The 8,535-nt window shown below is 37.9% G+C and overlaps 1 pseudogene across 1 annotated transcript; it reads right to left on the bottom strand.

The window, feature by feature from the left end:
* Window positions 1-7,058: 7,058 nt before the first annotated feature.
* LOC309629572 (mitochondrial intermembrane space import and assembly protein 40 pseudogene) lies at window positions 7,059-8,031 on the bottom strand (annotated as a pseudogene). The gene has a single exon. The product of its transcript is annotated as a mitochondrial intermembrane space import and assembly protein 40 pseudogene (transcript).
* Between the last annotated feature and the right edge of the window lie 504 nt (window positions 8,032-8,535).

Genomic DNA, 8,535 nt, shown 5'->3' with positions numbered 1-8,535 from the left:
TGGATATATATACACTACCAAATGTAAAATAGATAGCTAGTGGGAAGCAGCCGCATAGCACAGGGAGATCAGCTTGGTGCTTTGTGACCACCTAGAGCTGTGGGATAGGGAGGGTGGGAGTGACACTTAAGAGAGAGGGGATTTGGGGATATATGTATACATATAGCTGATTCACTTTGTTGTACAGCAGAAGCTAATACACCATTGTAAAGCAATTATACTCCAATAAAGATGTTAAAAAAAAATTAATGCCCTTCTTTATCCTCTTTATTCTCTGCTCTGTCCTGGGCTCCCATTTCTGAAGCTCCTGCAGTGGCTTCAATTGCAGTGTTGACATATTCCCTTCCATGGCCACAGACCCCAGTGATTTGCCCTCCAACCTGTGCAGTTGACATATATGTGTGATTTTATAGCTTCCTCATGGCCCTGACTCATGAAGAGAAGAGTACTCTCTTCTCACCAGGGGTACTTTTCTTTGATTTCTTTTTTCAGGTTTTCATGCCTTCCCAGCTCAGATCAAGCTTGAGACAAGTTACCCAGCACCTAAACTGAAAGGAAACAGCATACCTGCAAAACTACATCTGAAGTCGTTTATTCTTCGTAACCACTAGTTGGGGGTACCTCCTGACTCTCGCACTTTCAAGTGTGGGTAATATTCAAAATACATATTTAATGACCAGTTGTCTTGGGTGCCGTGATGGAATGGGGAACTGACCAATTGGTATGGTCAAACCAGTGCATACAGGCTGAATATCAGATTGAACAGGGGTCCCAAACAGGCAGGCCTCTGGGCCATGTTGCTGGTAGATTAGTTTTGTTGGGTATGCTGAGTGGTTTTGAAATCTGTTTCTGAGCCTAGGCATGCACTAGGCTCTGTTTCTGATCTAGGCACGCACTCTCCCATTTTCAGTCTGCTCTCTTGTCTCACGTCTTAGAGCTTGCTGGCTTTGTTTTTTTTGTTTGTTTGCTTTGTTTGTTTTGTTTTTTAAAATGTCTTACTATATTTTTAATTAAAATTTTTTTCATTTTAACAGTTTTTAATGAACGTTATATGTAAGATTATTTCTGCATCTTCTCAATTGTTTCTTCCTTGTATTTGCCCTTTTCCTTTCCTACTTGGCAAGGTTTGACTTTACGCTCAAGGATCTTTATTTGGTCTTTGTCCAGTTTAGTTTAGTGATAAACTCCTTCCTGGGGTGAATGCTCGCATGCTCAGTTGTGCCATCAGCCTTCTCCCGCTGCACTCGTATGGTGTAGATGACATATTTCTTCCTGGAAACCTGGACTACTTTGCCAATTTGCTGCCCTTTGTAGCACCCTCACACAACTTGAACTTCATTGTTTCGGATGGGCATGAATCGAACACTGTACTTCTGCCTCAGATCTTTGGAAAGAGGGGAAGACGTATATGTATATGTATAACTGATTCACTTTGCTGTACAGCAGAAACTAACACAGCATTGTAAATCAACTATACTCCAATAAAAAGTAATTAAAAAAATAAAATAATGAAAACTGTGCAGTATAAAAAAATATAGTAAGATCACTGGCTTTGTTGATTTATCTTACTGTTGCTTCCTGGAAAGCATCTGCCTGTACCATACTCTTTTCAAACCTTTCTTTGTGATCCCGTCTCTGTCCAGGGGCTATTCACTCCAATTTGTCTCTTAAAAGATCCCAGATTGTTATTGCTTGGATAGGCCCTCATACATGTGGGAACTGTACGATACCTCCTCTGGTTGCTGGGCCTAAATTTCCACAGAGGTGGGCGCCCCATTCTGGATCTGAACTACATCAATATTGCAGCTACTCATTAAATTATAATTGACTTGGAAATGAGAGACTAAACATAGAAACAGACAATGGCCAGACCCTATATAAAAATAGAACTCTGACCCACAACCTACAGCAACCTGCCAAGGAAACCAACCCTTTCATTGATAATAAACAGTCCAGGAAGCCAGCCTGCCATAAGTCAGACTTGTTAGAATTCAGACTACTATCTCTAATAACAATCTAAGAAGCTAAACAGTAGCTTCTGTAACAGTCGGCCCCAAATGGGTAGGATTTGATTAAAAGCTGATAGCTTCCCAAATTTTTGCCCCCACTTCCAACTTAGGACCAACTAGAGAAAAACAAATATGCACCCCTAACCAATCACATAAGATACCTTGCTATGAGGTATCACTCCTCCAGCTTCCCCAAGCCCACAGCTTCCAATCAGGGTACACGTGAAGCCTCCCCTTTTTGTACAATCAAGCTTTCCTACTCCTCTGCCTGCCTTTGCATCTTTGCCAAGATGCAAGTGACAGTGGCTGACTCACTTCTTATGCGGGTTCTGAATAAATAGCCTTTGATTTTTCTCATTTGGTTGGTCTTTGTTTATTTCCACAGAAATAAAGTCAATTCTAACTATTTAGATATGATAATAATAATAAAGGCCTTCAATAAAATTTAAGTAAGTTACAGTAGAGAGGGAAAATAAGCATTTTTTGTATTCTGTAAAAGTTTAAGGTGGGCGGGGTGGAGGCAGGAGAATGTTCCCTTTGGCATCTTTTGAATCTCTTGGGTTCAATTTTCTGATTTTTCCTACTACCATATAAATTTTTAATAAAACAGCCAACTATAAAATGTTGAACTTTGTTACTTTTAAGCTGAAAATTTTTTTGAAGCTTAAGGCAGTTATTTCTGCAAAAGATGACTTTTGGGTTTATTAATTAAAAAGAAGGCAGGGAGTATTTGAAATATTATCATCTGGGGGACTTTATTCTACATTTATAAATACAGTCTCACCACAATTAAGAGAAATTGAAAAGAGTTTGAAATATGGTGATAGCTTAAAACTGAAAATAATTCTTTTTAACATGAATAATTATCCCACCAGTTTTATAAGCTAATAAAAATCAAAGTAGAAGAAAAATCCTGGGCATTTTAATTATGAGAAATCACATGTATTCTGGGAAATTAGAAACATAACCCACATATTCGTACTTCAGAATCCTCATTCTAGAAATTCTTTCCCTGGAGATTTTCCAAAGAACTGGATTCCATGATCTGGCTTCTCTGCAGAACCCAGTAAACAGAGCTCAGTAAGAGGCATACCTGATTTTGAGTCCAAGTTTAGCAACAATATATTTCACATTTAAACTGAGATGCGGAGTAGAAATTCAGTCTTTGGACATTGTTTCCCTTATGTTTGTTCCTTTAAAAATATAGATTTTTCTTCTATACTCTAGACAGAGGCAGAGGAGAGAATACCCTTGTAATTTTTTCACTTTCTAGTAACCCCTTTAAAGTTAACTGTAGTATCACTTATATACATACACATTACTCATATTATGATTTAAATCCTAAATCCTTCAGAGAATTCCCCAAATACTCTCTTTCCGGGTGTCTCCATTGGTTGGTGTGCTTTGAAGAAAAGGACATCAAAGGTGTCCAATTAGCACGTGTTGACAAATTGACTCAACGCAAACCAATGTTAAATTAACCTCAATTTGGAAGATGTGCTGAAACAATAACAGTCATTTAACACTCGTTTTGTTAACACTTGTTTTGTATTATCTGGCCTGTTTCACCCCACCTCCATGTTTTCTGTAATGAATTCACATTGACTGTGTGTCTTTTGATTTCTTAATTATTCACTTTCCTTCTTGTGTAAAATGAGAATGTCTCGTACTCACTCAGCCCTAGGTTTTTAAGAATTAGAAGAACCTGCAGCGTTCCCCCAAATTTACCCTTCGTTTGTGGGCATGACACTCCTCTACTTTTCACAAACTTTCCTGCGCACAGGGGTCGCCTGGAGGACTTATTAAAACTTGGAGTGCAGTCCCCACCCTAGAGCTTCTGATTCCATAGGTCTGGGATGGGGCCCAAGAACTTGCATGTTTAGTTCCCAGGTCATGCTGCTGCTGCCCGTCTCAGGACCACACGTTGAGATCTACTGCTATTATACCATGTGCAAGAAGTAAGAATTCCGCTGTGTGTGTGTGTGTGTGTGTGTGTGTGTGTGTGTGTATGTGTGTGTGTGTCGGAGGTGGTGGCAATGGTGGTGGTGGTGGTAGTAGGGGTACAGTTTGACCGGGGCAGAGTATGGACATAGGAAAGCTTGCAGGTGTAGATCATTGTGAGGAAGCTGCAGGGTGTTCTGGAATGAGCCCAAGTCTCAAAGGTATAAGAGCGGAATTGAGAAAGAGAAAGCCTGATGTATTCTTGACCGCTGGATGCTTCTCCCATTTGGAGTTCACTGGAATGAAACTCCTAAATGGTTTAAGCACCAGAGGGCCTGCTAAATTGTCATGTCTCAGACACACATACAATATTGGTATCTGCAGTTTATGCTCTCAGACTACATATTAAAACTCTGTGCGGTGGTGGAGTAGCTAGATAAATATTTGTACACTTGACTGCACACAGACACTACTTGTGTTTCCTTATTCTCCTGTTTTGTCTCAAGAAATCTGAGTCAGATGGTATAATTGGTTGTGAAACTTAATCCCATCATCATAGTCATTCACCTGCTTAAAGATGGGGGTGTATGGATGATTTAGCGAGTCTAGTAATCTGTTTATTCTCTCCCAAATCGTAAAGACAAGAAGCTCTTCACAGATTGCTGGATGGCTCCAGTTACTATGAATTCTTGTAAAGACACGGCAAACAGGCAAATGTTAGTTCAGCAGAATAACAATACACATTGATATTTGGATCATTCTTGCGTATAAAATTGCAAGTGATTTCAGGTTCTGAAAGGACTTTATAAGCCTCAGGTCTCAACACTCAGATTTTAATGGCACATTGTCTTTTTCATTTCAACTTTGTTTAAAATATTTTATTACGGAAAATTTCAAACATGTCCAGAATTAGAGGGAAGCATATCTTGATGGTACTATCATCCAGCCCCAATAATTATCAATATTTTGCCAATTGTGTTTAACCAGTCTGCACTCCTGGGCCACAGTAATTTTACTTATAAATACCTCATTTCTAACAGATAAAGGCTTTAGAACAATATAACCACAATAGTATTATCACACCTAACAAAATTATTATTTGAAATATTATTCCAATCCGTGTTCAAATTTCTTCAATTGTCTCAAAATTTGTTAATTGTCCTATTAGTTCAATCAGGACCCAAACAAGGTCCTTTATAGAATTTGGTTGATTTATCTCTTATGTCTCTATTATCGTTTAACAGTTTCCTCTCCTTTTTTTTTTTCCCCCAAGCCATTTATTTATTGAAGAGATGAGTCGTTTTTCCTGTTGATTCCCTGCACCCTGGACTGTTTTGGTTATATCTCTGTGGTATTGTTTAACTTGTTTCTACAGCCCCATGTTTCTTGTTAACTGGTAGCTGAGTCTAAAACATGAAATTTAGGCTTAATTATGCTGGGGGAGGCAAGAATATTTCACAGGCAGTGTGGGTACTTGCTGTTGTATCACATCAAGAGGGGTGTAATACCTGTTTGTCCTACTTTTAGTGATGTTAAGATTGATCAGTGGGATTTAGGTGTCAACCTTTTCCTAATGGTCTTAGCAGCTGTTGATGATTATTGTACAGATGCATTATTTTACTGGGGTTGCAAAATGACATTTTTCTAAGTCAATCATTCTTTCTGAATTAGTTGGACTTCTTTATCTGGTTAATATGAAAAACAGTTTATAAAGGAGAGGCAAGGTAAATGCTTGATTCTGTACCTTAATCTAATTTCAGAATAATGAGCCCAGCAATATATATATATATATATATATATATATATACAGACACATATATTTTTATTTATTTAATTGAAGTATAGTTGATGTGCAATATTATATGTTATAGGTATACAATACAATGATTCACAATTTTAAAGGTTTTACTTCATTTATATAGTTATTATATTTATAGTTATTATATTTATAGTTATTATATTTATAGTTATAAATTATAAATATATCATATTTATAGTTATTATAAAGTATTGGCTATAGTCCATGTATTGTACAATATATCCTTGTAGCTTATTTGTAGTAGTTTGTACCTCTTAATCCCATACTCTTATATAGTCCTTCCTTCTCCTCACTGGTAAACACTAGTTTGTTCTCTATATCTGTGAGTCTGCTTCTTTTTTGTTATATCACTAGTTTATTTTTTAGTTTCAACTTATAAGTGATATCATACAGTATTCGTCTTTATCTGACTAATTTCATTTAGCATAATACCCTCCAACTCATCCATATTGTTGCACATGGCAAAATTTTATTCTTTTTTATGGCTGAGTAATATTCCATTGTATATGTGTACCACATCTTCTTAATCCATTCCTCTGTTGATGGACACTTAGGTTACTTCCACATCTTGGCAATTGTAAATAATGCTGCTATGAACATTGGGGTGCATGTATCTTTTTGAATTAGTGTTTTCAGTTTTTTTTTTTTTTTTTTTTGATATATACCCAGGAGTGGAATTGCTGGGTCATATGGTAGTTCTGTTTCTAGTTTTTTGAGAAACCTCTATACTGTTTTCCACAGTGGCTGCACCAATTTACATTCTCACCAACAGTGTATGAGAGTTCCCTTTTTTCCACATTCTTGCCAACATTTGCTTTTTGTGTTCTTTTTGATGATAGCCATTCTGACAGTGTGAGGTGATATCTCATTGTGGTTTTGATTTTTATTCCCCTGATGACTAACGATGTTGAGCATCTTTTCATGTGCTTGTTGGCCATTTGTATATCTTCCTGGGAAAAATGTCTATTTAGGGTTCTGTCCATTTTTTTTTTTCAGGTAAAAATTATGTTTTCCTTTTAATTGACACAGTTTCCTCTCTCGGTGCTACTTTGATAATGATTAGGTCCCCACCTCTCAAGAACATTGCATCTGAACAGGCTGAGACAGAGCCAGTGTGAACACAGGCCCCCAACCAGGGCTTTTGGAATAACAAGAAGAGCAAAAACCAGCCTTTCTCTTCACTTACAAAGGGAGTCACTCAGAGGGTCCAAAGATCTGCTTTCCAAACTAGAAAACCTGGAGCTCAACGAAGAACTGGAAACCAAAATGTATCAGAAATGAACATAGTGCTTCCTCAAGGTCTGATCACCCCCACCTCTTCTACAAGAAATAGTCCCACTCCAACATTTTTAAAGAAAGATGTTTTGTTTCTGTTTCACTTTCCAACTGGGTGTAAAATCTACTAAAAGGGATACAATGAATCAAAATAAATCAGCTTACTCACAAGAGACACTCCCAGATAATGAGTTTTGGTCGCTGAGATTATTCAGCATATTATTTCAAAGTGGCAAAATTCAGGACAATCTGAGAAAAGAATTCAAAAGTGGCAGCTACATTCACTGATATGTCCATGTGAGACACACATACACACAACCCCATTTTTCAGTGTATATGTCAAGGGGCCAAGACCCCGATCAGCACAATAAGTTATTTTGTACATTACAGTGCACAGAAAAACAGAAGGAAAGACACTTTCTTGGAGAGGTTCATATTGCTCTGAAGGAAGCTGGAGCCCAGCACCCCAGAGTCATCATTAGCTGGACCCCTCCTCTTCTATGATTGCAGTGGCCTCAGAGGCAGCTGTTTCCTCTAAACCATCCCCTGGCTTCTCCTCCGGGTCCGGGTACTTCTGCATGCACCCCTGCATGGCCCGGAACTGGTCTGCGCAGTCTGACTCCTTGACATCCTCCATGCTGTAGCGGAAGCAGGAAAAGGCCACCTTGAAAAGTTTCCCACATGGACCACTGGCCATCCGCCCAAGGCAGTTCCAGTTGATGTCTCCATTTGGCAGGATCAGTCTCTTCTCCTCGTACAGATCATTGGGGTCATTGACCACCAGCTCCAATTTGCTTGGAGTTTCATGGTCTTCTTTGGTGACAAATATGATTCAATCCTTCCCTTCCTGCTGGCAGTAGGTCATGGTGCAGCCCGGTGCTTCAACCGCACAGCAATGGCGGTGGTGGCCTCCAGGTTCTGTCCATTTTTAAATCAGGTTGTTTGGTTTTTTTTGATATTGAGTTGTATGAGCTATTTATATATTTTATATATATATAATATAATATAATATATTTATATATTTTGGATATTAACCTCTTACTGGTCATATCATTTGCAAATATTTTCTCCCATTTAGTAGGCTGTCTTTTCGTTTTGTTGATGATTTCCTTTTCTGTGAAAGAACTTTTAAGTTTAATTAGGTCCAATTTATTTATTTTCACTTTTGTTTCCTTTGCCTTAGGAGAGAGATCCAAAAAAATATTGCTACGATTTATGTCAAAAAGTGTTCTGCCTATGTTCTCTTCTAGGAATTTTATGGTTTCAGGTCTTATATTTAGGTCTTTAAACCATTTTGAGTCTATTTTTGTATATGGTGTGAGGAAATGTTCTAATTTCATTCTTTTACATGTATCTGTCTGATTTTCTCCGCACCATTCCTTGAAGAGTCTGTCTTTATTTTATATTCTTGTCTCCTTTGCTGCAGATTCTTTGACAATAAGAGCATACGTTTATTTCTGGGATCTCTATTCTGTTCCATTGATCTATGTG

The sequence above is a fragment of the Balaenoptera borealis genome, assembly GCF_965194805.1.
Source record: "Balaenoptera borealis genome assembly, chromosome: 5".
NCBI classification, from domain to species: domain Eukaryota; kingdom Metazoa; phylum Chordata; class Mammalia; order Artiodactyla; family Balaenopteridae; genus Balaenoptera; species Balaenoptera borealis.
This window is presented reverse-complemented; position numbering and strand designations above follow the sequence as displayed.